The sequence below is a fragment of the Budorcas taxicolor genome, chromosome X (genome assembly GCF_023091745.1).
Source record: "Budorcas taxicolor isolate Tak-1 chromosome X, Takin1.1, whole genome shotgun sequence".
Lineage (NCBI taxonomy): Eukaryota > Metazoa > Chordata > Mammalia > Artiodactyla > Bovidae > Budorcas > Budorcas taxicolor.
Window position 1 is genome coordinate 114,383,978 of NC_068935.1, and position 18,473 is coordinate 114,402,450.

Sequence of the window (18,473 nt, forward strand, 5' to 3'; positions counted from 1 at the left end):
AGGCTCCTCTGTCCATGGAATTCTCCAGGCAAAAATACTGGAGTGGGTTGCCATTTCCTTCTCCAGTGGATCTTCCTGACCCAAAGATCGAACTGGTGTCCCCTGCGTTGCAGGTAGATTCTTTACCATCTGAGCCACCATGGAAGCCTGATGATATATCTACTTCCTCTCAAATTCTTCACTAAAGTCTTCCCTGCCATCTCTCTTCCAAATCTGTTGGGACATGGCTATCCACTGTGACTATATGTTAGAACTGCTTTGGGCATTTATTAAATTGCAGATGCCTGGGTTATATCCCTAGAGATTTAGATTTAATAGAGTTTTATAGTCAAAACAAATGGCAATTGGACTCACTACATATGGTGTATCTTTACCTCTTATAGAAACACTGTTCAAAATTGTTTTAAAAGCACAAGTATTTTATCTCATTTTTTAACATGTGTAATAAAAATCAATATGGAAAATCTTTTATTATGTGGAAATTATGTTTATACAAGGGGGTATGAAAATCATTGATGCTATCATGACATCAGTTTCTAGATGTTTCTGATGCTGTTGTCAGAGGAAAGGGCAAATATCACATTCAGAGGTCTTATAGGAGGACTTTGGGTAAACTATAGTGAACTTCATTGCAAAAAAAAAAAAACACAACAACACTCCATTTTAGAAAAGATGGGGAGGAAGAAACAGTTTTAAGAAATCCTTAACTAAAAGAGAAAGAAGAGACTTGGTAGTGGATTGGTCCATGGGGAAGCAAGAGGGAGGGATCAGAGATGAATACCAAAGTCCTAATTTAGGTGACTGTATATCATCACCTGGGCTTCCCAGGAGGCGCTAGTGGTAGAGAATCCACCTGCCAATTCAGGAGACAGAAGAGACACAGGGTCGATCCCTGGGTTGAGAAGATCCCCTGGAGGATGGTATGGCAACCCACTCCAGTATTCTTGCCTGGAGAATTCCATGGACAGAGGAGTCTGGTGGGCTATAGTCCATGGGGTCTCAGAGTCAGATATGACTGAAGCGACAGCACACATGCATGCATAGTGTCACCAACTGGCAAAGAAATCACTAGAAGAGGGGATTTCCCTGATGGTCCAGTGGCTAAGACTTTGTGCTCCCAATACAAGGGGCCTGAGTTTGATCCCACATGCCCAAACTAAAACAAGGCATGGAAAAATAAATAAATCTATTAAAAAAAAAAGAAAGAAAGAAAGTAAGCACTGGAAGAGGAGGAAGAGTTGAATCTGTGACCCTTGTGGCATCTCCAGGTCTAGATGGCAATGGAGAGTAGATGTCTGGAGTTAAGAGAACCATCAGCACATAGTTGATAGTCAAAGCCATTCTGGGATGTCATTGTCCAGAGAGAGTTTAAAAAGGGGAGAGGACAGGAGACCAAGGCTTGGGAGCTCCAAGTGGTGAGTGGCAATTGTTTGGTTAGAGTAACAAAAGAACAAAGGACCAAAAACAAAGAACAAAGGCAGCTACTTCATGATAACTTGTAAGAAAAGAATCTCGGGAAGGACAGAGTGACTCACAGGGTCAAATGCAGCAGAGAAGGTAATGTGATTAGGGTGAAAAATATCTCCCTAGGATCGGGACCTTTTCAATTGAATTCTGACGGTTGAATTCAGACAGCTCTGGATTTGATGACCAAGTGTGATGTCATGCAGAGCTGGAACTAGGCTGAGTCCAACAGGGTGCCTAGGGAAGAGGATTTAAGAAAGCACTCACTCTCAGAGTCCTGCAAGTCTGGAGAGAAGAGTTGGCAGATAAAAGCCCATTGGCCAGATGCCTAGGCAATGGCCAAACTCCAGGTTAAGTAGGTAGCATTTGGGAGATCTGGAAGCACAAAGATTTTAGGGTAGGTAGGGAGTGGCACAGAGTCGGACAGGACTGAAGTGACTTAGTAGCAGCAGCAGCAGCAGCAGGGAGTGGCTGTTGCCCCAGGACAAAATGTCCAGGCTCAAGGTTAGAAGAGGCACAAAAGAGGAACTGACCTAGGGCAATAGATTTCAGATCAAGTCATCTTAGGTTACGGAGCACCGTATGGAAGTGCCCGAGTTTCAGACCTACAGAGCGGTCATTTCATGTTTCAGTGTAATAAATCTTTTTTCTCCACCAAGGCACATGTGGTCTCTGGGTTTGAACAGAGTCCAAATGGGAAAATAAGGGTTCTGAGGTACTAGCTGTGAATGTGAATGCTTGATAATCAAGCAACTCTTATCATGGGCATAACACTTGATGGCATATTGTGTGCCCTTTCAATCCACATGGCCCTAGTAGCATCTTTTCTAACTAGATTGCAAGTTCTTCTAATCAAAGGGGATTTCTGGTGCCCCTCCTAGATTCAAAGCTTTACAAAGCCACATTTGGAGCATCAGTATGTTATATAATGTTTTTTTGATAGACAGAAGATGCAGGAGGCATAAGATGGTATTCTCCATACATAAAAGTCAGATTTTACTTGAAAGGGAGCAACTGTCTTTAGCTTTCCATTGATAACTCTGCATTTTAACAGTGGCTTGAATAAAATATGAGAGCTAGCTAGCTAGATAAATAGATAGGTGGATTGTTAAATATAAATCAGGATATAGATGTAGAGATTTGGCTTGCTTTATTCTTATTCTGCATTTCTTTTCTTGTTTTCAGTAGGTTTTAAACCTTTGAGGCACTTTTTCCCTTACACCATTTGAAATCTGAAAGGTAGTTTAAATTTAGACATACTTATTTTATTAAAACTCATTGCTTTTCTTATCAGTGAACTCATGTTATGCAATTTTCAGGCAGAATTATTTCAAGTGAAGCTGAGAAGGGGCTCCAGATTCAAGTATTCAACTCATTTTCTCTTTGCATAATATCTCGTTGCAGAGATAGGTGTCTAATTTCCAGCTATGGTTTCCAAGTCTTTTTTCAATGATTTAGATGTTTGCATTGGGCCAGGCAAGCAATCTATATTAGTTCAAGTGGGGCTACTGGGATGCATTGGTAAATGCTGCTAAAAGAAGAATTATACAGGACAATAAATATAATGCAATATGTATATAAATTTTTAGGTGCTTATGTTTGTGATTGGGGCTTCCCAGGTGGCTCAGTGGTAAAAAATCCGCCTGCTAAATTAGGATCTGCAGGAGATGTAGGTTCGATCCCTGGGTTGGGAAGATCCCCTGGAGGAGGGCATGGCAACCCACTCCAGTATTCTTGCCTGGGAAATCTCATGGATAGAGGAGCCTGGCGGGCTACAGTCCATAGGGTAGCAGAAGAGTCAGACATGACTGAGGGACTGAGCACGCATGCATGTCTGTGATTACATAATTCACAAATTCTCCATCTTGATTAAACTACAAGATATAGGGCTATTCTAGTAGTAATTTCCAATCTTTTAGGGGCTGTGGAAAAACAGAGAGGAATGCGAGTCTTATACTGATTCCCTGGATAGCTGAATTCACTATGGATCTGCAGTTCCTTACTTGTAATTCAGAATTCCTAGAAGGTCTAAAAACTGAAAGCTGCTTTTCAGTAATATAAATCATTTGGTGGCAGAAATGCCCTTGAAACTGCTTAAGGCTATTTATGATCTTTTAAAAAATCATACTTAGTGTGAATATTCATGTTTTCCTGCAGAAATAGTACTCTGATTATGGGGTTCTGCCCCCTGAGTTCTCTTAGGATGGAATGTCATACATGATACAGATACAACCCATTATTTTACTGCATTCCAATAATTATGACTTCTGAACCACAACTTGTCCAAGACCCTCAGGAGAAGCTGATCAACTTCAACATTGCCCCCTTTCCTCTGTGAAGTACTTTTAGGAAGTCTGAAGAGTTACCAGCACATCAGTGACTCTGAGCTTGATATCAAGATTCAAGAGAAAGAATTCAAGAGAGTAGCTTAAGTGTCAGAGAAGGCAATGGCACCCCACTCCAGTACTCTTGCCTGGAAAATCCATAGATGGAGGAGCTTTGTAGGCTGCAGTCCATGGGGTCACTAAGAGTTGGACGCAACTGAGCGACTTTACTTTCACTTTTCACTGTCATGCATTAGAGAAGGAAATGGCAACCCACTCCAGTGTTCTTGCCTGGAGAATCCCAGGGATGGGGGAGCCTGGTGGGCTGCCGTCTATGGGGTCGCACAGAGTCGGACACGACTAAAGCGACTTAGCAGCAGCAGCAGCAGCAGCTTAAGTGTGCTGACTAGTATTTTCTAAAATCAAACCTACGGGACTTGAACATATATATATATATAGTTGTTTTTATTGTTCTAGCTTTATTGATGTATTTTTGACATATAACATTGTGTAACTTTAAGGTAGACAAATGATTTGATACATGAATATATTGTAAAATGATCACCAGTGATCAAAATGAACATAATTACCATTTTTGTGGTGATAACTTTTAAGATAACTAAATACAAGATAACTCTCTCAAGAGCTTTCAAATGTGTTTAAAGGTATAAGAATTCATCAACAAATCCCTCTCCCATCCCATGTTATATCAGCATACATGGTAGGTGCTGTACTTGTGTGTGTATACATACACGGACATACTATCTATACTTGGTGGTAGGTGAATTCCAGTGGATGCTTACTGTTTGTCTCTAGAGATCTCTTCAAGAAAATTAGAGATACCAAGGGAACATTTCATGCAAAGATGGGCTCGATAAAGGACAGAAATGGTATGGACCTAACAGAAGCAGAAGATATTAAGAAGAGGTGGCAAGAATACACAGAAGAACTGTACAAAAAAGATCTTCACGACCCAGATAATCATGATGATGTGATCACTCATCTAGAGCCAGACATCCTGGAATGTGAAGTCAAGTGGCCTTAGAAAGCATCACTACAAACAAAGCTAGCTGAGGTGATGGAATTCCAGTGGAGCTATTTCAAATCCTGAAAGATGATGCTGTGAAAGTGCTGCACTCAATATGCCAGCAAATTTGGAAAACTCAGCAGTGGCCACAGGACTGGAAAAGGTCAGTTTTCATTCCAATCCCAAAGAAAGGCAATGCCAAAGAATGCTCAAACTACCACACAACTGCACTCATCTCACATGGTAGTAAAATAATGCTCAAATTTCTCCAAGCCAGACTTCAGCAATACGTTAACCGTGAACTCCCTGATGTTCAAGCCAGTTTTAGAAAAGGCAGAGGAACCAGAGACCAAATTGCCAACATACACTGGATCATCAAAAAAGCAAGAGAGTTCCAGAAAAACATCTATTTCTCCTTTGTTGACTATGCCAAAGCCTTTGACTGTGTGGATTACAATAAGCTGTAGAAAATTCTGAAAGAGATGGGAATACCAGACCACCTGATCTGCCACTTGAGAAATCTGTATGCAGGTCAGGAAGCAGCAGTTAGAACTGGACATGGAACAACAGACTGGTTCCAAATAGGAAAAGGAGTCCGTCAAGGCTGTATATTGTCACCTTGATTATTTAACTTCTATGCAGAGTACATCATGAGAAACGCTGGACTGGAAGAAACACAAGCTGGAATCAAGATTGCTGGGAGAAATATCAAGAACCTCAGATATGCAGATGACACCACCCTTATGGCAGAAAGTGAAGAGGACCTAAAAAGCCTCTTGATGAAAGTGAAAGAGGAGAGCAAAAATGTTGGCTTAAAGCTCAACATTCAGAAAACAAAGATCATGGCATCCGGTCCCATCACTTCATGGGAAATAGATGGGGAAACAGTAGAAACAGTGTCAGACTTTATTTTTTTTGGGCTCCAAAATCACTGCAGATGGTGACTGCAGCCATGAAATTAAAAGACGCTTACTCCTTGGAAGAAAAGTTATGACTAACCTAGATAGTATATTCAAAAGCAGAGACATTACTTTGCCGACTAAGGTCCGTCTAGTCAAGGCTATGGTTTTTCCTGTGGTCATGTAGGGATGTGGGAGTTGGACTATGAAGAAGGCTGAGGGCCGAAGAATTGATGCTTTTGAACTGTGGTGTTGGAGAAGACTCTTGAGGGTCCCTTGGACTGCAAGGAGATCCAACCAGTCTATTCTGAAGGAGATCAACCCTGGGATTTCTTTGGAAGGAATGATGCTAAAGCTGAAGCTCCAGTACTTTGGCCACCTCATGCGAAGAGTTGACTCATTGGAAAAGACTCTGATGCTGGGAGGGATTGGGGGCAGGAGGAGAAGGGACGACCGAGGATGAGATGGCTGGATGGCATCACGGACTCGATGGACGTGAGTCTGAGTGAACTCCGGGAGATGGTGATGGGCAGGGAGGCCTGGCGTGCTGCGATTCATGGGGTCACAAAGAGTCAGACACGACTGAGCGACTGAATTGAACTGAACTGAATCTCCTCCTGTACTGACATGAAAGGACATTCTCTCTCTGAGAGAGAGAGAAATTTGCTAGTTGGAAATTCCTATACTAATAATGTCTTCATGATTCAATGGTTTGGATGCCAGTTCCCAAATTCTTCTATTTCTCCACTGTGCATAATGACGGATCCATTTACATTGTGTCCCAGAAACAGCCATGGGTTCCCTATAGTCTATGAAGACATACTTTTTATAAAAGAGGTATACAACCACCTACACCAAAAGAAATAGGTGCTATAAAGAAACAACATCTATTTTTATCATCTCTTATTTCTTATTATCTCTTAAGAGATTGATATCTCTTATTTATCCATGATGTTGGATTGCCTGATTACTCTGTGCCAGGTATTGTGCTAATGTTTCATACATGGCATTACTTTAATCATTACTATAATACCAAGAATGTATAATTCTATTAGATAAGTTAGAAAATTGATCTAATGGTAGAGAAGTAAGTCACTGGCTCAAGTCACAGTAAGAACAGAAATTTGGGAGGCAAGTGAGGCCACTGCACTTCAGAATCTGATCAGCCCACAATCCTGCCCTGGGGTGGCTTGTCAATTCTAATGACCACGTAGAATAACATTCTTCCAATATTTTTTTTTACTTTGAGCTGAATCAAGAATGAATTAAAATAAAAAATACATATCATATGAAACACTTATTCCTAAAGTGGCTCCTACTTCATCAACATCTTTCCTACTTCATCTTAGAAAGCCCCTGTCTCCATGAGGTCAATTCATTCTGGTCTCTTCACTCCATCTTCTCACCCCTCAGCACTTAGGTATGAGTATGTGTTACTGGAAGACAGCGGACAGTAAAAGCCACAAGAAAGTCTTTGATAATGTCACATTTTTCCCCCTGTTGCAAGCTGCTCAAGCCAGTGAAAGAGCCTGAACAGTGCGTGAATAGAGTCTTTCTCCTGGAAGTAAGTGGAAGATGGCTGTCACTAAACTATAGAAACATTTCAGGGGCAATTTATGTGAAGGCAGAAAGTCATTTTTTATACCTCAGAAATTTGGAAGGAGGATGAGAGAAGACTCAGAAAAAAAGTCCTAAGGTAGATATAGTGAGATTACTTTCCATCATTTATATGACAGATAAAAAGAAAATAAGTTATTCATTTTTAATTAGTAAAAACAAATGAATTAAAGATAATCTTGCCATTTAACAGTTCCAACTCTCTTCTGATTAACTATCGATTTTTCACCAATTAAAATACCAAAAAATACAGCACCTCTGAGTGAAATTACACAATAGAGAATGACATATGACCAGGTACTCTGGAGCTGAACAAGACTGCCAGAAGTTGAGAAATTAAAGGCTTTATACTAATTTTGCATGTTTCATTTTACTAAGAATAGAGTTTTGAGGAACAATGGTTAAATATAGGTCAGCATTTGATGACTGATTATAATCAAGTTGCTCCCAACATATTTATTTAATCACTAAATGTTATGTTATTGCCTTAATACTTATCTTTAAATTGTCCTGGCTTTTCAAATTTGGGTGTTACCTAGAAAAGTAAAAAATATACAAGCTAACTAACTTACTTGTAGTTATAATTAGGATTAGTGTTTTGGAGGGTGTTTTTTGTTTGTTTAGACTTTTGATAGCCATAATAGAATTGGCAGGGCAGGTCAAAAAGTTTGTTTGGGTTTATTTTGGCCAACCCAACCTGTGTCCTCCTTACAGTCTTCAAATATGGTCTGTGCCATCACTTGTCTCTGAATATGCCTGGGGCTGTTCTCATTCTAGAATGTGGCTTACCAAGATCTCTTCGACTGTGCAGAGCAGCCTCTTTCCCATTCCTCTTGGCAAAAAACTATGTGCCTTAGAAGGTTCAGCTCAAAACTCACTCCGTTCTCACACTCAGATGCGTGATGATCTCATTTTCTGGAAAAGACTGTCTTACATGATTTCTTAATTCTGTACCATAATTATTCCCAACTTGTGTTGCTACTGTTATTGCTTGAACCTTTCTGTCAATTTCTGTAGAGGATTGTCTTGCTTATTTCTGTTTCCTCCCAAGAGTTTTCTTGCTCTCAAGGAGCTTATTAAGTAGTTGCTAAACTGAATGGGAAAAACGGCCACTTTTTGAAAATTAAAGCTAATAAGCATTAAGCTGAAACAGACATGGTTATTCATTTGTTGAAATAACTCATTATAAAAATGGTCTACATAAAAAGCAGTTGATGAATAGGCACATGATAAGATGCTCTACATTGCTAATTATTAGAGAAATGCAAAGCAAAAGTACAATGAGGTATCAACTCACACCAGTCAGAAGGGCCATCATTAAACAGTCTACAAATAATAAATGCTGCAGAGGGTGTGAGAAAAAGGAATCCTCCTACACTGTTGGTGAGAATATAAATTGGTACAGCCACTATGGAGAATAGTATGGAGGTTCCTTAAAAAAATAAAAATGGAGCTATCATATTATCCAGCAATCCCACTCCTGGACCTGTATCTGGAGAAAACCATACTTTGAAAACATATATGCACCCCAATGTTCACTGAAGCACTATTTACAGTAGCCAAGAAATGGAAGCAACCTAAATGTCTATGAACATATGAATGGATAAAGAAGATGTGATACATAAATGAAAAGGAATATTATTCAGCCATAAAAAGAAGGAAAGAAAGCAATTTGCCTGAATATTCATTGGAAGGACTGATGCTGAAGCTGGAACTCCAATACTTTGGCCACCTGTTGTGAAGAACTGACTCATTTGAAAAGACTCTGATGCTGGGAAAGATTGAAAGCAGGAGGAGAAAGGGGCAACAAAGGATGAGATGATTGGATGGCATCGCCAACTCTATGGACATGAGTTTGAGCAAGCTCTGGGAGTTGGTGATGGTCAGGGAAGTCTGGTGTGCTGCAGTCCATGGGGTCACAAAGAGTCAGACATGACGGAGCTACTGAACTGACTGATTGAATGCCATTTGCAGCAACATGGATGGACCTAGAGATGATCATACTAAGTGAAGCAAGTCAGACAGAGAAAGGCACATACCATTCGCTATCACTTACAGATGGAATCTAAAAATACGACACAAATGAACCTATCTACGAAACAGAAACAGAATCACAGACCTAGAGAACAGACTCATGTTTGCCAAATGTGAGGGGGCTTGGAAGAAGGATGGAGTGGGAATCTGGGATTAGTAGATGCAAACTGTTATATATAACAAATCACTTTGATGTGTGCCAGAAACTGACACAACAATGGAAATCAACTATACTTCAATAAAATAGATTTTTTAAAAGGTGGCAGACGAGTTTAAGGTGCTCCCCAGATGTTTGTACTGAATTCTCTAGTTTGTCTCCTAAAAGCAGAAGAGACGAAGTATCATGAATGCAAAGTAAGCTCTAACCTAAATCTTTCTAACAGTATTGGGACTTTGTTGTCTCAAGACAAGGGTGGTGGCCTGAATGAGGAAGGGACAAAAACCACCTGAAAGGTAAGAACTGGCAGTGTCAGCTGCCAGATTTTTTAGATCATAAAACCCTCAGGATTGGGAGGAACACAGTGTCTGAGCAACCTGAGTTTAAAAGAATGCCCCTTAACATTCCTTCCTCTTCTTTCTAATTACTTGTCTCAAGAAGCCTTCAGATCTGCAATTTAGTCTCTTCAATGGACTTATTCATTAACAGGGAGTGTGCCCTGTTCAAATGATTGATGCCAGTTATCTTACCAGATTCATCTCCCATTTCATTTGATGAATCAGCATTCTGGTTTATAAATCAGTTTCTGGCAACCTGGCTTGGCATTCATCACTTCTCTACAGCTTGGTCGCCCCTAAGTGAGTGGCTTCCTTTATGTTTTCATTGCTGTAAATCTGAGGAGTGTTCCCTGGGCTTGTGGGAAATTTTTCAAGAGCAGCCTCTGTGTGAATTTGAATTGAAGCAAACAGCTCACGCTAAAATATCTGAAGAGCTTAACAATGTTTTAAGAATACCTTGTAATTCTGATTACTGCCATCCATAATATTCATTAGGCAGTCCATACATATTTGTTGAATTAAACAGAACCTTATTCTAGCAATAAGCAAGAGCCAAGAAAGGCTTCTTATTTTTATTATTATTTTAATTTTTTCTTTACCAGAGTTGTGGAGGTGAGGACGGGAAGAGGGAAAAGGAAACAGCTCATGGGAGTTCCCTGGTGGTCCAGTGGCTAAGACTCTGTATTCCCAATGCAGGGGCCTGGGTTCAATCCCTGGTCAGGGAACTAGATTCCCACATGCCACAACTAAGAGTTCTCACGCTGCAACTAAGACCTGATACAGCCATATGAATAACTAAATATTAAAAAAAAAAAAAAAGAAATGGCTCACAAGAAAATCAGTCAGAACAGAAAAGGACCCAAAGCTCCCACGAGTAGATGCATGTCAGAGTATAACCTGTGTGCAGATCAAGGCTTAACTGAGGAGAACCGTGCACAGACAATGGAGGTGAGCTTGGAGGGGTCCAGATAACAGAGAAGGTGAGAAATTTGAGGGGCTGATTTGAAGAGGGAACTTCAGAGGGAGTCATAAATACCTAAAGAAGGATTCTTAAGACCATTTCAGTATGATGCACTGATTGAAACCCTCCTTAGTGGGATATTTGTGAAATTTAATAGGGGGCAGAAAACTAAAAAAATAAGAAAAAAACCCTCCATAGAATCTATTTTTTAGGAATCTGGAATTGAATCTAGCCTTTTGTTTTTACGGGTGGATCAATAGGCCTTTTACGGGCAGTACTATATTTTCTATATATTTACTATATTTTCCCTGGTAGTTCATACGGTAAAGAATCTGCCTGCAATGCAGGAGATGTGGGTTCGATCCTGGGGCTGGGAAAATCCCCTGGAGAAGGAAATGGCAACCCACTCCAGTATTCTTGCCTGGGAAATCTCACGAACAGAGGAGCCTGGAGGGCTACAGTCCATGGGGTTGCAAAGAGCCAGACACAACTAAGCGAGTAACACAACACAACACATCTACATAATCAAGTGATATTTAGGGCTACTTTCTTAGGGTTGACCAAAGGTACCTAGCAACAAGTTAGATAAAATGCTAAGCTAATTGTGTATTTTCATCATGACTGACTTATCCCAAGAACTTAGGTAGAAAGTGGCATGATATATGAGGCAGGAGCCCTGAATGGTCTTGAAAACACAACCAGAGCTATAGAGAAATCTGGGTCAAGATGATTTTAAAGTTAGAAATACTGAGAAATGCCTATGTGAAAGATCATCTAGATTTTTTTTTAGGCACTTTCCCCAGTGTCCCCAAAGAGACTAATAAAAACTACAAATTTGGTGGCATATTTTCTTACTGACTTAAAGCAAGGTAGCATAGTGATGTGGACAGATACTAGGACTCAGATGTCAAATTCCCAGTTTCATCTCAGAGAGAAGAAAAAGAAGGAGTCCATTCTATTCTACATGTAAAGAACTGGGAGAATGCCCATGAAGGGCTACCCAGAAGGGCACAGTAGACTGAGTTTAGAAGGTGGGGAGTTCCACTTATTACGGGAATGATGAATAGTCAAGTATTATTGAGTAATCTTAGACTTCATTGAATGAAAGAACATGGGCAATATTTGCACTGTCTGCAAAGCTGCTCAAGTCTGAAGGAGAGAAAGGTGTGCAGAGCCAACTGAAAACTCTATAGGGATGAAGCTTCAGCCCTAGCTGCTTGAAGCCACAGGATTCCAAATCAGCATGGCCTCTGTGAGCAGTGATGATGTAAATGTCCTCTGGAATTCAGTTCAGTTCAGTCGCTCAGTCATGTCAGACTCTTTGCAACCCCATGGACTGCAGCATGCCATGCCTCCCTGTCCATCATCAACTTTCGGAGCTTACTCAAACTCATGTCCATTGAGTCGGTGATGCCATCCAACCATCTCATCCTCTGTCATCCCCTTCTCCTCATACCTTCAGTCTTTCCCAGCATCAGGGTCTTTTCAAATGAGTCAGCTCTTCACAACAGGTGGCCAAAGTATTGGAGTTTCAGCTTCAGCATCAGTTCTTCCAATGAATATTCAGGGCAGATTTCCTTTAGGATGGACTGGTTGGATCTCCTTGCAGTCCAAGGGACTCTCAACAGTCTTCTCCAACACCACAGTTCAAAAGCATCAATTCTTCAGGACGCAGATTTCTTTATGGTCCAACTCTCACATCAGGACATGACTACTGGTAAATCCATAGCTTTGAGAAGAAGGACCTTTGTTGGCAAAGTAATGTCTCTGCTTTTTAATATGCTGTCTAGGTTGGTCATAGCTTTTCTTTCAAGGGGCAAGTGTCTTTTAATTTCATGGCTGAAGTCACCATCTGCAGTGATTTTGGAGCCCCCCAAAATAAGGTTTCTCACTGTTTCCATTGTTTCCCCATCTATTTGCCATGAAGTGATGGGACCAGATGCCATGATCTTAGTTTTCTGAATGTTGAACTTCAAGCCAACTTTTTCACTCTCCTCTTTCACTTTCATCAAGAAGCTCTTTAGTTCTTCACTTTCTGCCATAAGGGTGGTGTCATCTGCGTATCTGAGGTTATTGATATTTCTCTCAGCAAACTTGATTCCAGCTTGTGCTTCATCCAGCCCAGCATTTTGCATGATGTACTCTGCATAAAAGTTAAATAAGCAGGGTAACAATATACAGCTTTGACATACTACTTTCCTAATTTGGAACCAGTCTATTGTTCCATGTCCAGTTCTAACCATTGCTTCTTGACCTGCATACAGATTTCTCAGGAGGCATGTCAGGTAATCTGGTATTCTCATCTCTTTAAAAATTTTCCACAGTTTGTTGTGATCTTCACAGTCAAAGGCTTTGGTGTAGTCAATAAAGCAGAAGTGGATGCTTTTTCAATGATCCAATAGATGTTGGCAATTTGATCTTGGGTTCTTCTGCCTTTTCTAAATCCAGCTTGAATATCTGAAATTTCATGGTTCATGTACTGTTGAAGCCTGGCTTAGAGAATTTTGAACATTACTTTGATTGCGTGTGAGATGAGTGCAATTGTGTGCCGGGTTGAACATTCTTTGGCATTGCCTTTCTTTGGGATTGGAATGAAAACTGACCTTTTCCAGTCCTGTGGCCACTGCTGAGTTTTCCAAATTTGCTGGCATACTGAGTGCAGCATTTTCACAGCATCATCTTCCAGGATTTGAAATAGCTCAGCTGGAATTCCATTATCTCCACTAGCTTTGTTCATAGAGATACTTTGTAAGGCCCACTTGACTTCACATTCCAGGATGTCTGCCTCTAGCTGAGTGATCACATCATCATGATTATCTGGGTCGTGAAGATCTTTTTTGTACAGTTCTTCTGTGTATTCTTGCCATCTCTTCTTAATATCTTTTGCTTCTGTTAGGTCCATACCATTTCTGTCCTTTATTGTGCCCAAATCTGCATGCAATGTTCCCTTGGTACCTCTAGTTTTCTTGAAGAAATCTCTAGTCTTTCCCATTCTATTATATTCTTCAATTTTTTTTTTTTTGCATTGATCACTGAAGAGGGGTTTCTTATCTCTCCTTGCTATTCTTTGGAATTCTGCATTTAAATGGGTGTATCTTTCCTTCTCTCCTTTGCCTTTAGTGTCTCTTCTTTTCTCAGCTATTTATAAGGCCTCCTCAGACAACCTTTGCATTTCTTTTTCTTGGGTATGGTCTTGATCACTGCCTCCTGTACAATGTAATGAAAATCTGTCCATAGTCCTTCAGGCACTCTGTTTATCAGATCTAATCCCCTGACTGTTTGTCACCTCTACTGTATAATTGTAAGGGATTTGATTTAGGTCATACCTGAATGGTCTAGTGGTTTTCCCTACTTTCTTCAACTTAAGTCTGAATTTGGCAATAAGGAGTTCATGATCTGAGCCACAGTCAGCTCCTGGTCTTGTTTCTGATGACTGTATAGAGCTTCTCCATCTTTGGCTGCAAAGAATATAATCAATCTGATTTTGGTATTGACCATCTGGTGATATCCATGTGTATAGTGACTTTTAAGATGGTGGAGTAGAAGGACATGCGCTCATCTTCTTCTATGAGAACTCCAAACCTACAACTTGCTGCTGAACAACCTTCGACTAGAGAATGTTGGATCCCACCAAAAAAAGATACCCCATGTCCAAGGGCAAAGGAGAAGCCCCAGCAACATGGTAGGAGGGGCAAAATCGTGTTTAGAATCAAATACCTTACCTGCCAGAGATGCTCAGGGGGCTCAAAGAAACCTTGTGTGCACCAGGACCCAGAGACCCCACAGAAACTGGGCTAGAACTGTGTTTGAGTGTCTCCTGCAAAGGTACGGGTCAGCAGTGGCCTGCCACAGAGGCAGGTGCTCTGGGTGCAGCAGACCTGGGTATGGCATAAGCCCTCTTGGAGAAGATCGCCATTAACCCCACCATAGAGCCGCCAGAACTTACACAGGACTGGGGAAACGGAGTCTTGGAGGGCACAAACAGAACCTTGTGCACACCAGGACCCAGGAGAAAGGAGCAGTGACCCCGCAAGAGACTGACCCAGACTTGCCCGTGAGTGTCCAGGAGTCTCCTGTGGAGGCATGGGTTGACAGTTGTCTGCTGCAGGGTTGGGGGCACTGAGTGCAGCAGTGCATGCATGGGACCTTTTGAAGGTGGTTGCCATTATCTTCATTACCTCCATCATAGTTTGGCCTCAGGTCAAACAACAGGGAGGGAACAGAGAAAACTGGATTAAAGAGCATGGCCCTACCCATCAGAACAAGACCCAGTTTCCTCCTCAGTCAGTCTCTCCTATCTGGAAGCTTCCATAAGCCTCTTATCCTTATCCATCAGAGGGTAGACAGAATGAAAACCACAATCACAGAAAACTAACCAAACTGATCACATGGACCACAGCCTTGTCTAACTCAATGAAACTATGGGCCCTCTGGAAGGTTACTATATTCTTGTCCTGCCCTCCACAGTTGCCACCCACCCCAGACCACCTTGTGAATTCCAGCAAGGGAGAGGATGATCCACACCAGCTCACTTGTGGTGATCTTGTAGTGGTTTGCCAAAAATGTGTGGCCAATGGCTTATGGAAAAACCCAGACAAACTTTTCTTGGCCAACCCAATACCTTGAGTCTTTCCATAAAGTAATCATATCTTCTTGTTCCTTGGAGAGGCCTTGGCCGGGTCCTGATTAAACCGAATGAGATTTGGCACAGAGAGTTGGCACATGTGTGAGGCCCGAGAACTGATGGGCCAAATTTTGAAATACAGGGTCATGCCTAACCTGGAAGCATCTCCAAAGGCCCTTGAGAAAAATCCAAAGGAAGAGTTCCACAAGGCCAGGCACAGGAAGTACTCTTGAATGTACAAATAAATCCGTGCCCTTGAGCAAAGGCTTAAGTAGGTAGATGGTATGTAGAATGGAAGAATTTTACTCACCTGAATTTTTCCCATTTTGAAAAGTATGAGGATTCTCATTGCAAGAAGAAGAGTTGAGAAGAGAAATAATATTCCCAATGGACTATCCTCAGCCAGGGGGGCTGAGAATAGGTACACCAATGCCAAAGAGGAAGGTGTTTGGGGTGGGGGGTGGGAAGGAAATGAAACAGTTTCACTATTGTTGAGAAAGAGACAGAGAAAGCTAGAGGAATTGGGGTGAAGTTTTCTAGATAATATGCTGAGTAAACACTCCCTGCTCCAATTCTGTCATGTTGAGGAAATTCATTTTAACAATCTGCAGATTTCCCCGATGGCTTTCCTTTGGACTAAGAATAAAATGCAAACACCTTGTCCTGGCTAGCAAGGTCTTATCTGATCTGGCCTCTGGCTGTCTCTCCAACCTGATCCAATACTCTTGGCCCACTTCACTTCTGTCCAGTCCAGTAAGCCTCAGGTTCCTCCATCTTGCTAAGCTCCTTCAGGTCTCAGGAGTCTTAGGCCCTTTTGTTTCTTTGCCTGGAATGCTTGTCTCTAAGACCTTTGGATTGCTTGGTAGTTCTCAATTGTCAGGTCTCAACTCTCAGGTCACACATCTCAGAAAGATCTTCTCTTATTTCTCTATACTGAAGTATCCCCTTCTCCTGACACTTCCTATTCAATATACGGCATTCTTCTCTTCAGAGTACTTATCAATACCCGAGGGAAAAATGGTTCATTATATAGAGTACAGAGTTCTGTCTACTCCATGAAATACAAACTGTTCGGGGAACTGTTTTTTCTTGGTCATCAGGCATTCCAGCACCTAGACAAGTTTTGCCTTATACTACATCTGAGAAAATACAGATTGTATAACTGGGACTAGTCTTCAAGTTTCTGGTATCAGAGACAGGCCTCGAGGCAGGCTAGCAATATTCAGGTACATTTTAAAAGTTTAATATAAATCGAAATATGAGTGAGAATTTCATAATATAGCAACAAAGACTAAGTTGTACTTCCTCTTAAAAATAAAAGATTTTCTAGCAGCTTACTATAGTTTTTCTTGCAGTTATCCTCATGAGGATGACAAAAGCAGGTTTTGATGTTCTTATTTAAGGACAGGTAAACTGGAGGTACATGATAAGTCAGTGGTATAGTCCAGACCAGAGCACAACTTTCTTGAGATTGGTCCAGGCTCTGTTTGGTCCAACTTCTATCAAACTTTATTGCTTCCATGAAAAACATGGCTCAAGTATCCCAAACAAAAATAATATTAAATACAAACAAAAGCATAAATACAAACAAAAGTTGCTTTTGCCTTTTATATAAAGTCTGTATCACCAATGTCCTATGTGCCACTATTTGAAATCCCTGAGGTGAGAGGGTCTACACATATGTCAAAAGGGCTATTCCTTTGGGGATAAAATAATAAAATAGACTCTTGCTCTTTTAGAGAAAAAAAAAAAAAGCTTCAACTCACAGATATGTTGACTTGATTTTAGTTTTCCACATAGCATCTAGCAAGCTTTAGCCACAGAAGATTAGGAAGCAACCAGAAGTAAATATTAGTTCCAATGAAAAGGTATGACCCAAAATAATTAAACTGGAGATAACCCAAAGTGGAGGAAAATACTCTACACAGATCATATAGAGTATGAGGCTGAGTCAACGATTTTCATTTACATGCATGATAATAGGTGTTCATTCTCCTACAACCTAACTGGTACATTCTTCTGCAAGAGTCTTGGTTACTGTTCAGTTCAGTTCATTTGCTCAGTCATGTCAGACTCTTTGTGACCCCGTGGACTACAGTACACCAGGCTTCCCTGTTCATCACCAACTCCCGGAGCTTGTTCAAACTCATGTCCATCAAGTCGGTGATACCATCCAACCATCTCATCTTCTATCGTCCCCTTTCCTCCTGCCTTCAATCTTGCCCACCATCAAGGTCTTTTCCAATGAGTCAGTTCTTTGCATCAGGTGGCCAAAGTATTTCAGTTTCAGCTTCAGCATCAATCCTTTCAATGAATATTCAGGACTCATTTCCTTTAGGATGGACTGGTTTGACCTCCTTGCAGTTCAAGGGTCTCTCAAGAGTCTTCTCCAACACCACAGTTCAAAAGCATCGATTCTTTGGCACTCAGCTTTCTTTATAGTCCAACTCTCACATCCATACGTGACTACTGGAAAAACCATAGCTTTGACTAGATGGACCTTGGTCAGCAAAGTAACATCTCTGTTTTTTAATATGCTGTCTAGGTTGGTCATAGCTTTTCTTCTTTTTCATAGCTTTTCTTTTCTTTACTGTTAGTTGCCATCATTTGAAAATTTATGATAAGTTTCACATTTTTCAGTGAAATATACTTCTGCTCACTCATAAAGGGTTGAATTCTATTGAAGAATTGTGTCTACTGGGTAGGGACATGCATCTACTTTTCTTTATATCAGATTATTTTAAATAAAATATGTAATGGTTGAACAGAATGGATCATATTTATGAGATAAAACTTCAAAATATATAAATTTGGCAATAATTTTTCTAAAACATTTTATTTGCATATTAAACTATAAACAATGAAAAAGCATGGGAGAAGTAACTAAAAATGGCTTCAGATCATAAGGTTTTCACTTTTGTGCATAGGATAAAAAACTTAACTATGTCAAACCAAAGATAGCACAGATTGAGATAGAAAATTGAAACTGAAAAGACTGATTTATATTTTTCTTCAAGGTATCTAACTT

General features: G+C 40.6%; 1 protein-coding gene and 1 non-coding gene across 2 annotated transcripts in view; one reads left to right on the plus strand and one right to left on the minus strand.

Annotated features, from left to right (window-relative positions):
- Positions 1 to 18,473, minus strand: part of IL1RAPL1 (interleukin 1 receptor accessory protein like 1) — a 687,113-nt gene that overhangs the window by 111,685 nt on the left and 556,955 nt on the right. The gene's annotated exons all lie outside the window — the stretch shown is intronic.
- TRNAG-CCC (transfer RNA glycine (anticodon CCC)) lies at positions 10,514 to 10,585 on the plus strand. The gene has a single exon. It is a non-coding gene; the product is annotated as a tRNA-Gly (tRNA).